This window comes from Orycteropus afer, unplaced genomic scaffold, assembly GCF_000298275.1.
Source record: "Orycteropus afer afer isolate SDZICR_OR568_19922 unplaced genomic scaffold, OryAfe1.0 scaffold00661, whole genome shotgun sequence".
Taxonomy (NCBI): domain Eukaryota; kingdom Metazoa; phylum Chordata; class Mammalia; order Tubulidentata; family Orycteropodidae; genus Orycteropus; species Orycteropus afer.
The window spans coordinates 817502-835325 of record NW_006922248.1 but is presented as its reverse complement, the minus strand read 5'-3'; positions in this window follow the sequence as shown (position 1 = coordinate 835325).

The following is a 17824-nucleotide window of genomic DNA, read 5'->3' as shown; positions in this document are numbered from 1 at the left end:
GTGTGAATGTACCAAAGTTTGGTTATCCATTCCTCAGTTGTTGGACATCTAGGTTGTTTCCAAGTTTTGGCTATTGTAAATAGTTGGATCAGCTTTCTTTTAATGGGCACAAATATGGACCTCTTCCAGTTGATTGGCCAGAACCTGACTTCATTACCATTAATATCATTAATAGGAGCTCTGGTAGAATAGTGCCTAAGGCACTTGACTGCTAACCAGAAGGCTGACAGTTCAAACCCACCAGCCACTCCTCGGAAGGAAGGTTGGGAAATCTACTTCCTTAGTGATACCACCTGGGAAACCCAAGAAGGGGTCGCTATGAGTCGGGTCTGACTCGATGGCAAACAACAACAACAACAACAACAAATATCATTAATATCACTTGCAAGTAAAATTTTATTGATGATAATTCAAAAACTGTTGCATACTGACAGGGAACTGCCAGAAATACAAGTCAGATTCAGAAGAGGATATGAAATGAAGAATATCATGACTGATGTCAGATGGATGTTGGCCCAAAGCAAAGAAATACCAAAAGATATTTACCTGTGTTTTATTGACTATGCAAAGGCATTCGACTATGTGGATCATAACAAATTATGGATAATATTGTGAGGAATGGGAATTCCAGACCACTTAATTATGCTCATATGGAACCTGTACATAGATCAAGAGGCAGATGGAACAGAACAAGGGGATACTGGGTGGTTTAAAATCAGGAAAAGTGTGTGTCAGTGTTGTATCCTTTCACCATATTTATTCCATTTGTATACTGAGCAAATAATCTGAGAAACTAGACTATCTGAAGAAGAATGCAGGGTCCAGATTGGAGGAAGACTCATTAACAACCTATGATAAGCAGATGACACAACCTTGCTTGCTGAAAATGAAGAGGACTTGAAGTTCTTACTGATGACAATAAAAAGACAACAGTATTCAGTAGGGATTACATTTCAACGTAAAGAAAACAAAAGTCCTTACAACTGGACTAACAAGAAACATCATGATAAACAGAAAAGAATGAAGTTGTCAAGGATTTCATTTTACTTTGATCTGTAATCAATACCCATTTGCCTTGGAAGCAGTAGTCAAGAAATCTAACAATATATTGCATTGGGCAAATCTGCTGGAAAAGACCTCTTTAAAGTGTTAAAAGAAAGAGATCACTTTGAGGACTAAGGTTCACCTTACCCAAGCTATGATATTTTTCAGTTGCCTCATATGCCTGTGAAAGCTGGACAATGAATAAGGAAGACAGAAGAATTGATGCATTTGAATTATGGTGTTGGCAAAGAATGTTGAATATACCACAGATTGTCAGAAGAATGAACAAATATGTCTTGGAAGAAGTACAGCCAAAATGCTCCTTGGATGAAAGAATGGTGAGACATGTTACCAAGAGTGACCAGTCCCTGGAGAAGGACATCACATTTTGTAAAGGAAAGGGTCAGTGAAAATGAGGAGGACCCTCAGTGAAATGGAATGACACAGTGGCTGCAACAATGGGCTCAAATATGGCATAATTGTGAGGATGGTGCAGGACTGAGCAGTGTTTTGTTCTGTTGCACATAGGATCATTATGAGTTGAATCCTGACAACAACAACAAAGAGAATTTGAACAATATAATAAGAAATAATCAAAAACAAACCAAATCCACTGCCATTGAGTTGATTCTGACTCATAGTGATCCACACTGCATTTCTGAAGTGGTAAATCTTTACGGAAGTAGATTGCCCAGTCTTGTTTCCGCGGAGGGGCTGGTGGCTTTGAAGAACCAACTTTCTGGTTAGTAGTCAGATGCCATAGATACTGTACTATCAGAGTTCCTTATAATAGGAAATAGGAAAGAGTAAACAAAAGTAGGGTAAATAGCTCAAAATAGGATATAAATAAAAATAAAAGCAAAACAAACACAATTAGTAATCAATATAAATGAACTAAACTTGTCAATTTAACAAATTGAATTTTTTTTAAAAAAATTAATTTTTAACATACTGAATTTTTAAAAATTTGATGTAAGAATCTCAAGTCACCGGAGCAGTGGTAAAGATGGGCTTTTTTGGAAAAAAATAAAAAAAAGCTTTTTATTTTGATATAGTTGTAGACTCACAGGGAGTTACAAAAACTTCACTCACGTTCTCCCAATGATGTCATTTGACTTGTATAATATAAAAATTGGGAAATTGAATTTGGCACAATATTGCTAGGTAAGCTACAGATTTATTCAGTTTTCACTGTTTTTTACATGCATTCATTTTTGTGTGTGAATATTTCTGTGTAATTTAATCCTATGTACAGAGTCACGTAACTACCACCATAATCAATACACAGAGCTGCTGTATGACCTCAAAGAAATTTCCCTGGGATACCCTTTTATCTTTGTAAACTTTTTTTTTTTATTATTGTGGTTTGGATGAAAGTTTACATAGTAAATTAATTTTCCATTCAACAATTTACACACATTTTGTTTTGTAACATAAATTGCAATCTCCTCAATGAAACAGCACTCTCTGGGTTTCGCATTTCCATTCATGATCCTTCTCTGTCCCTTCCTGTCTTCTGGGCTGTGTTTTTTGGGCAAATGCTGCCCTTTTGAGCTCATATGGTTGATTGTTCCAACAGTGCTTACCTCCTTGGCATTAATGTTCACCCTATAGGCCTGGCTATTGTTTGGCTGAAAGTTGAGCCAAGGGGGTGACTTCAGTTCCAAGTCTGAAGAGTGTCAAAGGGCCATGTTGTTGTTGTTGTTATGTGCCATCGAGTCAGACCCGATTCATAGCGACCCCTCGTTGGGTTGCCGAAGCAGTATCACTACAGAAGTCTAAGGTCTAAGGGCCATAGTCTTGGGGATTCTACCAGTCTTTATCAGACCAGTAAGTCTGGTCTTTTTATGATTTTGAATTTTGTTCTACATTTTTCTCCCACTCTATTCAGGACCTTATAATGTGACCCCGATTAGAGTAGTCAGTAGTGGCAGCTGGCTAGTGTCTTGTTCTGCTGGTCTCAGGGTAGTGGAGGCTGTGGGTCATGTGATTTATTAGTCCTTTGGACTAATTGTTTCTCTGAGTTTGGTTTTCTTCGTTCTTCTTTACTCTGGGCAAGGAAAGACCTTAGATGGCCACTCACAAGTTTTTAAGACCCCATCTCTACTCATCAAAACACAATGTACAATATTGTCTTTGTGAATCATGGGAGAAAGAAGGGCTGCTTTTGCACAGGGAGACAGCTCAGGGGGCAGGAGTACATGGAGGAATGGACACAGGGAAGAGGTAACTATGGGGAGGAAGTGGGAGGGGAGCTGTTGCATTGTGGTAAACTGTGGTCAATGACATGAAACAAAGCGTATGTGAACTGCTGTATGGAAAGTGAATTTGCTCTGTAAATCCTCACTCAAATCACAATTAAAAAAAAATAACTAAAGAAAAAAAAATATATATATAGTCTTTGTGGACCAGGTTATTCCAACTGACCTTAGTGTCCCCCAAGATTATGATCTTCAGCCCCCAGGCCCATAAACTCATTCCCTCAAGGTGTTTGGTAATGGCTAGGAAGTTTTCATAACTTTGCCCCCGTATGCTCCACTATAACCCGGATACATTTGCAGCACATACAAATAACATATGTAGAAATATTCTCTGCCAAACTTCCTCATGGGTGTAGTCCTTCACCTTCCCACATCCGTTCAGCTTGCATGCCTACCTATGTATCTACACGTAGATTATTATTTGTTATTACTGTTATTGCAGGATCATGTTATTGTGTTCTTGTTAGGTGCCATCGAGTCATCTCTGACTCATAGTGGTCATCTCCAACTCGTACAGCAGAATGAAACACTGTGTGGTCCTGTGCCAGCCTCATAATCCCTCCTATAGCTGAGCCCATTGCTGGCAGCCACCTTGTTAATCTATCTTCTTGAAGGCCTTCCCCTCTTTCGTTGACCCTCCACTTTACCAATCATGACATCCTTCTCCAGAGAATGGTCCCTTCCGACAACATGACCAAAGTAGGTGAGACGAAAGAAGTCTGGCCATTCTTACTTCCAAGGAGTATTCTAGCTACACTTCTCCCAGGATAGATTTGTTGGTTCTTTTAGCAGTCCATGGTACTTTCAGCATTCTTTGGCAACACCACACTCAAAAGCACCAACTCTTCTTTGGTCTTCCTTATTCACTGTCCACCTCTTGCATGTACATGAGGCGATTGAAAATACAATGGCTTGGGTCAGGCGCATCTTAATCTTCAAGGAGATAACTTTGCTCTTCAGCACTTGAAAGAGGCTTTTTGTAATAGATTTGCCCAATGCAATACGTTGTCTGATATCTTGACTGCTGGTTCCATTGGCATTGATTGTAGAACCAAGCAATATGAAGTCTTTGACAACTTCAATCTTTTCTCCATTTCTTGTGATGCTGCTTATTGGTCCAGTTGTGAGGATTTTTGTTTTCTTTATATTGTGATGTAACCCATACTGTAGACTGCAGTCTTTAATCTTCATCAGTAAGTGCTCCAAGTCATCCTCATTTTCAGCAAGCAAAGTTGTGTTGTTTGTGTAACTCAGGTTGTAAATGAGACTTCCCCCAGTCCTGATGCCATGTTCTTCATATAATCCAGCTTCTCAGATTAGTTGCTCAGCAAACAGATTGACTAAGTATGGTAAAAGGATACAACCCTGACACATGCCCTTCTTGATTTTAAACCATACTATATCCCTTTGTTCCATTCGAACAACAGCCTCCTGGTCTATGTACAGGTTTCCATGAGTACAATTAAGTGTTCTGGAATTCCCATTCTTCTCAATGTTATCCACAATTTGTTATGATCCACACAATTGAATGCTTTTGCATAGTCAATAAAACACAAGTAAGCATCTTCCTGGACGATAAATGGAGAAAAGATTGAGATTGTCAAAGAATTCACGTTGCTTGGTTCTACAATCAAGACCAATGGAAGCAGCAGTCAGGACATTAGACCATGTGTAGCACTGGACAGATCAGCTGCAAAGGAACTCTTTCAAGTGCTGAGGAACAAGGATGTCTCCTTGAGAACTAAGGTGCACCTTAGGCCATGATATTTCCAATCACCTCATATGCATATGAGAACTGGACAATAAATAAGGAAGACGGAAGAAGAGTTCATGCTTTTGAGTTGTGCTGCTGGCGAAGAGTGCTGAAGGCACCATGGACTGCCAAAAGAACTAACAGATCTGTCCTGGAAGAAGTGCAGCCAAAATGCTCCTTGAAAGCGAGGATTGCCAGACTTCGTCTCACCTACTTTGGTCATGTTGTCAGAGGGGACCATTTCCTGGAGAAGGATGTCATGCTTGGTAAGATGGAGGGTCGACGAAAGAGGGGAAGACTTTCAACAAGATGGATTGACACGGTTACTGCGACAATGGGCTCAAGTACAGCAAGGATCATGGAGCTGGCGTGGGATCGGGCAGTGTTTCGTTCTGCTATGCATGGGATCTCTATGAGTCAGAAGCGACTCAATGGCACCTAACAACAACAACAAGCATCTTTCTGGTGTTCTTTGCTTTGAGCCAAAATCCATCTGACATTAGCTATGATATCTCTCGTTCTGTATCCCTTTCTGAATCCAGCTTGCATTTCTGGAAGCTCTCTGTCAATATACTGCTGCAACAGTTTTTGAATTATCTTCAGTAAGATTTTACTTGCATGTGATATCAATGATACTGTTCGATGATTTCTACATTCTGTGGGATCACTTTTCTTTGGAATGGGTACAAATATGGATCTCTTCCAGTCAGTTGGTCAGGTAGCTGTCTTCCAAATCTCTTGGCATAGCCGAGTGAGTGCCTCCAGCACAGCATCCATTTGCTGGAACATACAATTGGTATTTCGTCAATTCCTGGAACCTTGTTTTTTGCCGATTCCTTCAGTGCAGCTTCAATGTCTTCCTTTAATACCATTGGCTCTTGATCATATGCCACCTCCTGAAATGGATGATCATCTACCAATTCTTTTTAGTATAATGACTCTGTGTATTCCACCCATTTTCTTTTGATGTTTCCTGCATCATTCAACATATTGCCCATGGACTCTCTCAATAGTGCAATTTGAGGCTTAAATTTTTTCCTCAGTTCTTTCAGCTTGAGAAATACTGAGTGTGTTGTTCCCTTCTGGTTTTCCAACTCCAGGTCTTGGCACATTTAATTATAATAATTGACTTTGTCTTCTTGAGCTGCTCTTTGAAATCCTTTGTTCAGCTCTTTCTCCTGTTGATTCTTCCATCTGCTTTAGCTACTCTCCCTTCAAGAGCAAGTTTCAGAGTCTCTTCTGACATCCATTTTGGTTTTTTCTTCCTTTCCTGTCTTTTTAATGACCTCTTGCTCTCTTCATGGATGATGTTCTTGATGTCATCCCACAGTTCCTCTGGTTTTGGTCACTGGTGTTCAATGTATCAAATCTATTCTTTAGATGGTCTCTAAATTTGGGAGGGATATAATCAAGGTCATATTTTGGCTCTCATGGACTTCTTTTAATTGTATTGTCCTTTGTTACCTTTAATTCTTGTGCACTTCTCAGTGATTCCCTTTGCCTTGGTCATATTGTGCTGACCTCTTCTTCATTCTGGTGGTGTAGTGCCTAAGGCATTTGACTGCTAACCAGCAGGTTGGCTGTTCAAACCCACAAGTTACTCTGCAGAAGGAAGACTGGGCATTCTACTTGCATAAAGATTTACTGCCTCCGAAATCCAAGGGGAGTCTCTGTGAGTCAGAATCGACTCGATGGCAGTGAGTATAGTTTTTTGGTCTTCTTCTGCATTGTATATTGACTTTTGGTTCATTCAAATTACTACATATCTATTGTCTAGTTAGTGATTTTCCCTCCCTGGTCCTCTTAGCCATGATAACCATCAAAGAATGTGTCTTTCTTCTGTGTGTAAATCTTCTCCTGACTTTTTATAATAGTGGTCTTATTCAGTATTTGCCCCTTTGTGATTAACTTATTCCAGTCAGCATAATGTCCTCCAGGTTCATTCATTTTCTGAGGTGTCTTGCAGATTCATCATTATGCTTTAACATTGTGTAATATTCCACTGTGTGTATGTACCATACTTTGTCTATATTCATTCACTGATGGATACTTAGGTTGTTTCCATCTTTTTGCTATTGTGAATAATGTTGTAATGAACATGGGTGTGCATATATCTACTTATGTTATGGTTCTTATTTCTGTAGGATATATTCCTAGCAGTGATATTGCTGGATCATATAGTATTTCTATTTCCAAATTGTTAAGGAAGTGCCATACCATTTTACACAGTAGCTGCACCATTTTATAGTTCCTCCAGCAGTGTATAAGGGTTCCAATCTTTTCCTACTGTCACCAGCATTTGTTGTGTTCTGTTCTTTTGAACTGTTATTATTGCTGGGGTGAAACGATATTTCATTGTTGTTTTGATTTGCATTTCTCTCCTGGTTAATGATTTCAAGTATTTCTACATATGTTTATTGGCCTCCTGAATGTCTTCTTTGATGAAGTGTCTACTCATGTCCTCTGCCCATTTTTTAAATTGGATTGTTTGTCTTTTTGTTTTTGAGGTATTGATGTTTTCTATAAATATTAGACTATTCCCTTGTCAGGAGCTTTGGTGGCATAGTGCCTAAGGCATTTGACCACTAACCAGAAGGCTGGCGGTTCAACCCCACCAGTCACTACTCAGAAGGAAGGTTGGGCAATCTACTTCCGTAGTGTTACTGCCTCGGAAACCCAAGGAGGGGTCATTTTGAGTCAAATCCAACTTGATGACAGTGGTTTTGTTTTGTTTTTTAGTCCCTTGTCAGATATGTCATTCTCAAATTTTTTCTCAATGTGTAGGTCCTCTTTTTACTCTTTTGATGCACATAAATGTTTAATTTTTAGGAAGTCCTAGTCATCTAGCTTCGCTTCTGCTGTTTGTACATTTTTGGTTATGTTTGAGACTATTTATGCCATAAATAAGGGTCCCTAAGTTTGTCCCTATTTTTGAATTGATGATCTTTATAGTTTTAGGTGGTTTTACATTCAGTCTTTTATTCATCTTGAGTTAGTTTTTGCATATGCTGTGAAATATAGATCCTCTTTCATTTTTCGGCAAATGGATATCCATTTCTTTCCAGTATAATTCATTATCAAGACTATCCCTTCCCCGTTGAATGGATATTGGACCTTTGTCAAAGATCAGCTGTCCATAGGAGGATGGATTTACTTCTGGGTTCTCAATTCTGCTCCATTGCTCTATGTGCTTGTCATTATACCAGTACCAGGCTGCTTTGACTACCATGGTTGTATAGTAGGTATTGAGATTGGTAAGTGTGAGGCCTCTTACTTTGTTCTTCTTTAGTAGTGTTTTGCTTATCTGGAGTCTTTTTCCTTTCCACATAAAGTTAGTGATTCGTTTTTCCAACTCTCTAAGAACGTTGATGGAATCTGGATCAGCACTGCGTTGTATCTACAGATCACTTTGGATAGTACTGACATTTTCACGTTAAGTTTTCTTATGCATGAGCATGGCATATTCTTTCATTTTTGTGGGTCTCTCTTTGTTTCTTGTAGTTGTTTTGTAGTTTTCTTTGTATGAGTCTTTTGCATTTTTGGTTGAATTTATTCCTTTTGGTTAAGTATTTGTCTTTTAGTAGTTATTGCAAAGGATATTGTTTCCTGATTTCCTTTTCAGAGTTCTCTTTGTTAGTGTAAAAGAATCTGACTGATTTTTGTATGTTGATCTTGTATTCTGCCACTTTGCTGAATCCTTCTACTAGTTCCAGTTGCTTTCTTGTTGAGTTTCTGGGATTTTCTATGTATGAGATCATATCATTTGCAAATAGAGATAGTTTTACTTCTTCCTTACCAATTTGGATGCCTTTTATTTCCCTTCCTTGCCTTGCTGCCCTGGCTAAGACTTTCAATACGCTATTGAATAGGGGTGGTGATAAAGGGTGTCCTTGCTGGGTCCCATTTGCATAGGGAATGCTTTCTCTCTGATGGCATAGTGCCTAAGGGATTTGCCTGCTAACCAGAAGGCTGGTGGTTCAAACCCACCAGGTACTCCTCGAAAGGAAAGTTGGGCAATCTACTTCCGTAGAGATACCACCTTGGAAATCCAAGGACAGGTCGCTATGAGTCGCAATCGACTCGATGGCAGTGAGGTTTTTTTTTCTGTTGAGAGTTTCTGTTGGCCATTGGTTTTGTGAATATGCTCTTAATTATGTTGAGGAATTTCCTTTCTATTCCTATATTGCTGGGGGGTTTTAACAGGAATGGGTGTTTGATTTTATCAAGTTCCTTTGCTGGAATGATTGATATGATAATGTGGTTCTTTTCCTTTGTTTTAGCTGTGTGGTGAATTACATGGCTTGTTTTTTTCATGTTGAACCATTCTTGCATACCTGGTATGAACCCTACTTGGTCATGATGTATTATTATGATTTTTAATATGATGTGGAATTCTGTTGGCTAGGATTTTGTTGAGAATTTTTGAGTCTATGTTCCTGAGGGGTATTGGTCTATAATTTTCCTTTTTAGTGTCTTTGCCTGGCTTTGGTATTAAGGTTATGCTCTCTTCATGGAATGAATTTGGGAGTATTCCATTTTTCCATACGTTCTGGAATAGTTTGAGTAGAATTGGTCTCAGCTTTTCTCTGAATGTTTGGTAGAATTCTCCAGTGAAGCTGTCTGGTCCAGGACTTTTTTTGTTGGGGTATTTTTTATGACTTGCTCAATTTTTTCTTTTGTTTTGGGCTAATTCAATTTTTTTGCCTTAATCTGTGTTAATTTATGTAGGTCATATGTTTCTAGAAATTTGTCCATTTCTTCTAGGTTTTCAAATTTGTTACAGTATAGTACTTTATAGTATTCTGCTGGTTCTTTTTATTTCTGTTGGTTCTGTTGTGATGTCACCCATCTCATTAAGAAATTTGTGTTGTTTGTATCTTCTTCTTATCTACCTTTGTTAGATTTGCCAGTGTTTTGTCAATTTCATTAATCCTTTCAAAGAACCAAGTTCTAGCCTCATTGGTTCTTTCTATTATTTTTCAGTTTCATTTACTTTTTCTCTAATCTTTATTTCCTTTCTTCTACTGAGTGACTGTAGAGATTTTTTTTGTTTTTGTTTTGTTTTGTTTGTTTGTTTTGCTATTCTTTTCTAATTGTTGGAGCTGTTGGGATAAGATGTTGACTTTTGTTCTTTCCTCTGTTTTGATCTTTGCATTTATTGCTATAAATTGACCTCTGAGCACTTCTTTTGCTGTATTCCAATGGTTTTGGTATATTGTGTTTTCATTCTCATTTGATTCAAGGATTTTTTTTTTTTTTTTTAATTCCTTCTATTCCTCAGTAGTTTTTCAGCAGGGTGTTTTTCAATTTCCATATATTTTATTTTTTTTTCCTTGTTTTTCCTGTTATTGATTTCTAATTTTATAGCATTGTGATCCAGGAAGATGTTTTGCACTACTTTGATATTTTTAAGTGTACTGAGGCTTGCTTTGTGGCCTAGCACATGGCCTTTTCTGGAGAATGATCCATGTGTTCTGGGAAAGAATGTGTATTGTGCTGTTGTTGGATGGAGTGTTCTGTATATGTCTATGAGGTGAATTTGGTTGATTATATTGCTTAGATCTTCTGCATCTTTGTTGAGTTATTTTCTAGTTGTTCTGTCCTTCTTTGAAAATAGTGTATTTAAGTCTCCTACTATTGTTGTAGAGCTGTTTATTTCTCTTTTCAGTTCTGTTAAAGTTTGGTTTATGTATTTTGGGGCTTTTATCATTAGGTGCATAGATATTTATTATAGTTATGTCCTCTTGTAGGATTAACCCTTTAGTCATTATATAATACTCTAATACTCTTTCTTTTCTCTTATGCTTGGTTTTGCACTGTTTTATCGATATTAATATTGTCACTTCTGCTCTTTTTTGGTTTGCCATTTGCTTGATATGTACTGTTCCCCATCCTTTGATTTTTAGCTTACTTTTATCTTTGTGCCTAAGGTGTGTCCCTTATGCACACCATATTTATGGGTCATGTGTTCTTATCCATTCAACAATCTTTGCCTCTTGACTGATGCATTTAATCCACTTACATTCAGTGTAATTATCAATAAGTATGAATTTACTACTGTCATTTTGTTGTGGATTGTTTTGTGTTTATGTGTGGTGCTGATGTTTTCCTGGTTCCATATATTTTTCTATTCTGAGTTCATTTTGTTTACAGATTTTCTTTTCATTCCATTCTTTGCTGTTGATTTTGTGTTTACTCTGTATGGTATTCTTTTTTATTTTAGTTAGAAGGTTTATTAATTTTCTTTGTGGTTATTCTGTAATTTATTTTTATCTTCCTAAGTATAAAACAGTCTGTTCTATCTTGATATCATTTGGCCTTCCTCTTCATTTGGAAGTTCTGTAACTATACTATTTATTCTCTATTTTTGCTTTGTAGTTGTACAGATTGACATCTCTGGTTCCCTATTTTTTGTATTTTATTTTTGAAAATTATTTTTCTGGGTTGGTTTCTGGGTGACATTGTCATGTATCTTAACCTCAGCTTGTTGCATGATATTGTGGATTCTCTGTCCAAAGGACTCTCTTTAGTATTTCTTATAAGGTTAGTTTGGTTTTCACATATTCCCTTAATTTCTGTTTAACTGCAAATGTCCTTATTTCACCATTGTTTGAGGGATAATTTCACTGAATATAAAATTCTTGGTTGGGAATGTTTTTCTTTCAAGGTTTTATATATATCATCCCATTGCCTTCTTGCCTGCATGATTTCTGCTGAGAAATCAGAGCTTAGTCTTATTGGTTTTCCTTTGTAGGTAACTTTTCATTTTTTCTCATGTTGCTGTCAGGATTCTTTCTTTGTCTTTGGTTTTGGTGAGTTCGATTATATATCTTGATGATTTTCTTTCAGAATCTATCTTATTTGGGGTTCACTGAGCTCTTGAATGGATCTCTTCTAATCTTTCATGATATTAAGGAAGTTTTCTGCCACAATTCTTTGAAAATTATCTCTGTGCTTTATTTTATTTTTATCTCTTCCTGTTCTGGAATTCTGATCAGATATAATCTATTCTTCTTGATGATATCTCATATAATTCTCAGGCTTTCTCCATTCTTTTTTTCGGATTATTCCTCTAATAGATTGGTATCCAGGGATTTGTCTTCTATTTCACTGATTCTGTCTTCCACTGATTCTATTCTGTTCCTTTGTTCTCCCAATGTGTTAATCTATTTTAGGGTTACTCTTCTGAATTTCTAATTGTTGTTTTTGTATGGTTTCTAATTGTCTGTATATCTTGTCATTTTATTCTGTATTGCTTTCCTGAATTATTCTAGAGTTTTGTTTTTGTTTTCCTTGATCTCTTGGAAAGCTTGGCATGTAAGCTTTTTGAATTCTATATTAGGTAATTCCATTACCATTTCTTCCTCAGGGAGATTTCCTGGTTCTTTATTTTAGTTAATTGTTTGAGCTTTCTTGTTCTGTTTCTGTGTGTCATTTGAAGTTGTCTTTTACCTCTGAGACACTGTGGTGTTACTGCCTTTATTTATTTGTTGTATGTTGGTTTGTTTCACCCTGATTTTTGTTATTTTGCTTGTTTTGATATATCTGGGCAAGCAAGGTAGGCATGCTAATTTGGTCATTAGTATGGAAGCACTGGGGTCCTCATCACCTGTCTTTGGACAAATGTGGTAGTAGGTATGAGTGAAGGCACAGATCTCTGTTTGCTGGTCATGTAGAGAAGCTGAGGGCAGGCTGAGTGGGTATTGGCTACCATCTGTCATTGATCAAGTGGTGTAGGAGTAGGTTGTGGCATTTTCACGGTGAGTGGGGTGGCAGGTGTCATGTGTGGTGGGTATGGCTGGCTAGTGGGGATATGGTCACCACCTTCTGACAAATGAAGGGTGAGAAAGAGTGAGACAAGAGAAAAAAAGTGGCACAGCAGTGAATGCCTGCCTCCAACCATGACAACAGCAGTCATATGGCACCTGACCCATGGCACCAGCTGGTGTGTGAGGCATGAGCCACAGAAGCACACAACCCCCGTCACTAGGACAGTGGTATAGTGGCAGGTGCATGTGTGCATTCCTCAAGAGCACATGCTGTCAGTCATGGAGGTGCTTGTAGCATGTGATCCACTGAAGTGTGCTACAGGCTGCCAGGGGAGAAGAATAGCAGAGGGCCACAATGGATTGCCCAGCAGGGGTGGGGCAGTCAGAGGCATCAGAGATTGCTGGGTAGGTGTTGGCGGTGGGGGGTGTCCACACCACTGGTCACTGGAAGGGTGTTGGAGGAAAGGGAGAGTGCATACTTCTCAGGTCACTGGTCACTGGCATGGGCATTGGTGCACTCCTTGGGAAAGTACAACTGGTTTTCTGGCTGCTCCCTGATTCAACACAAGTGGGGGGGGCACTCAGAGTCCAGCATCTCCAGCTGCCACCCCACAGGTCTTCCCTTCCATGTGGATCCCTAACCCAAACAACCAAGCTCACTACTGGTGAGTGGTTCTGTCCCTATTTACTGGCTCCCTCCATGCTTTATGGTCTCTTGTGTCTCTGGAGTTCTTGCCCACTTTGCTTCCTTAGATATAGTTCATGTTCTGCTCACCTTGCTTCTCTATGGATTTGTCTACCACATGTATCTGTCTTACTGGGAATTCTGAAAAGTTGCCTTCCTGTACTCTTCACCCAGGCATGCTGCTTATAATGTCCAAAAGTGCCCACGTTGTGCTGTACCAGCTGTTAAGACACCTCCACTCCATACCTCTCCTAATTTACTGCTTTCATTAAATTTTTTCTTCCAATCAGTATTTGATTTAATTCTCTATCCTTTCATTTGATGCTCAGTCTTCATTATCATCAGCACTTAGTCTCACCTGGTTTATCAGGTCTTTGTTGCAGAAAGGCAGTGTGAAGTGTATAACTAGGTCACCATTTTAGGTCACTCTGTGTCTGTAAACTTTTTAATAAATGATGCTGGGGCACGGGGTAATCATTTGAAAGAAACAAAAAGATAAATTAAGATTCATATCTCACATCACACAAAAGAATATTTTTAAATTGCATGAGAAAAACACCATGAACAATGTCAAGAAAACTTATAAACTAGGAGTAAATTTTGCAAAATATACCACCACCAAAGGCTACTATCCCTAATGTAAAAAGAACTCTTAAAACTAGAAGGACAGGACTTCAGTTTCAGCTCCAATACAGAAATAGCTTGGAAGTTGTTACCTTTGTTCTTACAACAACAACAAAAAAAAAACTAAAAGAACTAAAAATCAGTAATATTTCTTGGACCCATCAGAGAACTGAGGTTGCAGGGCAAACCATCATCCTGACATCTGGAGAAACAAGTGAATCCAGATAGTCACAGCTGAGATCTACTAATCTGAAGCAGAGCTATTGGAGTCATAAAGTGGTAAAAAAAAAAATACTTAGATGGTAATTTTGATGAATTGATAGAGCCTGGGGATCACAACCTTAGGACATCCACACTTTCTTGAGTTTTATCTCCAGGAATTCTACTAGAAAGATCCCCTCAGGTATCACCGGTAAGGGGAGAGGAAGAGTTACCATGTGAAACACACCCAGTGATTGTCTTATAACAACACAAAGGTCTTCTCTACATGGGAAAAGACTTTACAAAGACAGCATTTTTCCTATCTCCCTTTAGCCTTCCTGTCTCACTTAAAGTGGAGAAAAAGCTAAGGAACACTTAAGAAGGTCACAGCCTGAAGACACAAGCCCACTGAAAGACTGAGATTTAATCATAAATTTATAGAATGCTTCTTCTGCCCCCCACTTTACCACAACACCAACAAGGGTGCTAGTATAATAACTAGATTACACTTGAAAGAGTTGCAAGACACAGACTTGCCAAGGAGAATATTTAGGGAATCCCAAAGTCAGTAAGCCAAAACCAAACTCACGGCTGTCAAATTGATTGGACTCATAGTGACCCTTCCTTGGGTTTTCAAGGTGGCATCTCTACAGAAGTAGATTGCATAATCTTCCTTCTGAGGAGTGGCTAATGGGTTTGAACCACCAGCCTTCTGGTTAGCAGTCAAATGCCTTAGGCACTAAAAAAATGACACTAGAGGAACGTGAAGCCTACACCTACAGCAAACTTTAAATGCAGTCCAATTTCTCATCAGTAGAGGGCTATTTGCCATCGTTATTACTTGATACATCAGGTCCAGTTTCAATAAACTATTACAATACATACTAAAGACAAGGGGGGAGAAACCACTCTAAAGGAACAAAGCAATCATCAGAACCAGACTCAGATATGACAAAGATGTTGGAATTATCAGAAAGGGAATTTAAAATAACTCTAACTAATATGTTAAGGTCTCTGACTTAGTTATCTAAAGCTGCTGTGATAGAGATACCACAAGCAGATAGCTTTAACAAACAGAAATGTCTTCTCTCACAGTTTAGGAAGCTAGAAATCTGAATTCAGGGTGCCAGCTCTAGGGGAAGGCTTCCTTCTGTCTCAGCTCTGGGGGAAGATCCTTGTCTCCTTTCAACATCTGTGGGCCCAGTGTTCCTTAAAGATCTCCATGTGGCTTGGCACCTATCTTCCCCTGTGTCTAAAAGGTTCTCAGAGCAGGGACCTTGCTTCTAAAGGACACACTCTGTTCCCAGGTCTTCTTTCTTGGTAGTACTGAGGTCCCATACTCTCTGCTGACTTTTCTATCCTTATATCTCTTGTAAGATAAAAAATAATGCAGGAATTCTGGTAAGATTGCGGAATAGGCAGAAAGACTACACAGACCCTCTTCAACAAAGAAAAGGGGAACCAATTAACACAGATACAGAAGGTAATCCTGGACCCCTGAGCTTTGAAGGGAAGGCTATAGAAGTGGACTAAACTCCAACTAGCAGAAGAATTTTCATGAAAACACCAAAAAATGAGACATACGGAGCTGCAGTCTGACAGCAATCCTGACAGCACAGACAGCTTGGATATTGCTGAGTGGTGTTAGGACCTAAGAATTAACTTAAAAATGAGCCCTGCTAGGCAGGCACTGCACGGAAGACTGCTCTGGTGGCTGGTGAATAAAAGAGAAAGTGGCAAAGAGGAAGGCAGGCTGAGCTGTGGACTTTTGCCTGTCTGGAGGATGCAGCCATTTTGAATGTTTACAAACAGCTCGACCATTGTGGATATTTAAAGTGACAGTGCTTTCTCAGATTCCAGGGATTTAAGAACAGGCTCCACTTTTTGGGAACCGCAAGGACATTCCAGACGCCAACAACTGGAAAGGTGTGATATTCCCCTTGTTACTCTTTTACCCCACACCCTCTTGGTGAACGCAGGTGTGGCCATCCCTCATTTTCACCCACTTCCTAGGCCAGCAGAAATTCCATCCTAGTCAGTGTGCTCAGACGGAGCGTGGGTGCCCTGCCCCGATTTTTTTCTTTTCTTTTTTTTTTTTTTAGCTTATTTCTTTTTGCCTGTTTTAAAATTACTATTATCATCATTACTTTTGTTCTTTTTATTATTATTCTTTATTCTTCCCTTCCCAGGTTCTAGTTTTCAGCTTTTTCTCTTCTCCCGGTTCCTAGTTCCAAATTTTTCTTTTCTTTCTCTTGCTTAACCCCACTCTTTGTTTTACTTTTTGTGTTTTTCCCATTTTTTTCTTTATTATTCTCCTTCATGACCATTTTTCTCTTATTGCCCTCTCCCCAGATATTGTGATTTTATTATTATTTTTTTTTTATTTTCCCCTTTTTCCTTTTTTTTTTTTTTTGATTATTGTTCCTGGGTGATTACATGGTGTATTGTTTTGTCCATTTGCTTTTACTTTTTTTGATGGTTATTCAATTGTTCTTTTTGTCTAACTGAGTGAGAGACAGCAACAGTCCCCATATGACAGAACTGCACTGACACTTCCTGCAGCTTCACTTACTGAGTGAGAGCCACCACTTCCTTCTCTACCAATGGGCCAATATTAACAACCACCAAGAAAAGCTTGACTCACCCTTAGCTGTTCTTCACAAACAGTTAACAGAGATCTAAATAAAACAATGTCACAATGTCTCAGAGACAACAGACCATCACAGTCCACACAAAGAAGCAAGATAAAGTGGTAGAAACAAAGGAGCAGGATACAGATCCAGAACACATCCCTGAGGAAGAAGCAGCATTGGAACTCTCTGATAAGGAATTCAAAATAATTATAATTAGGTATCTTCAAAGGACTGAGAGACAGATCAAGGAAAACACAGACAAAACCCTAGAAGAATTTTAGAAGAAAACACAAGAACAAAATGACAAAATAAATGAAAAATTAGAAATGATTCTACATCTACAGATAGAAACTCAGAAGATTAATACTACATTGTCAGAATTAGACAACACATTGAAAAGGCAAAGTAGTAGAACTGATGCAATGGAAGATAGAATTAATGAGAGTGAAGACAAATACCTGTATATTTCTTCAAAAAGGGATCAATCAGAAAAAAGATCAAAACAAAATGAAGAAAGCCTAAGATTTATTTGGGATACCATCAAAAGGAACAAACTATGTGTCATTGGAATTCCAGAACAGGAAGAGAAAAATAAAACCACTGAGAAAATTGTTCAAGATTTGTTGGAAGAGAACTTCCCTGACATGATGAAAGATGAGAATATATCCATTCAGGAAGTCCAAAAACCACACACAAGAGAGACCCCAAAAGAAAATCACCAAGACATATCATCATCAAACTCATCAAAACCAAAGACAAAGAAAGAATTCTGAAAGCAGCATGGGAAAAACAAAAAGTTACTTACAAAGGACAATCAGTAAGAATAAGCTCTGATTTCTCAGCAGAAAACCATA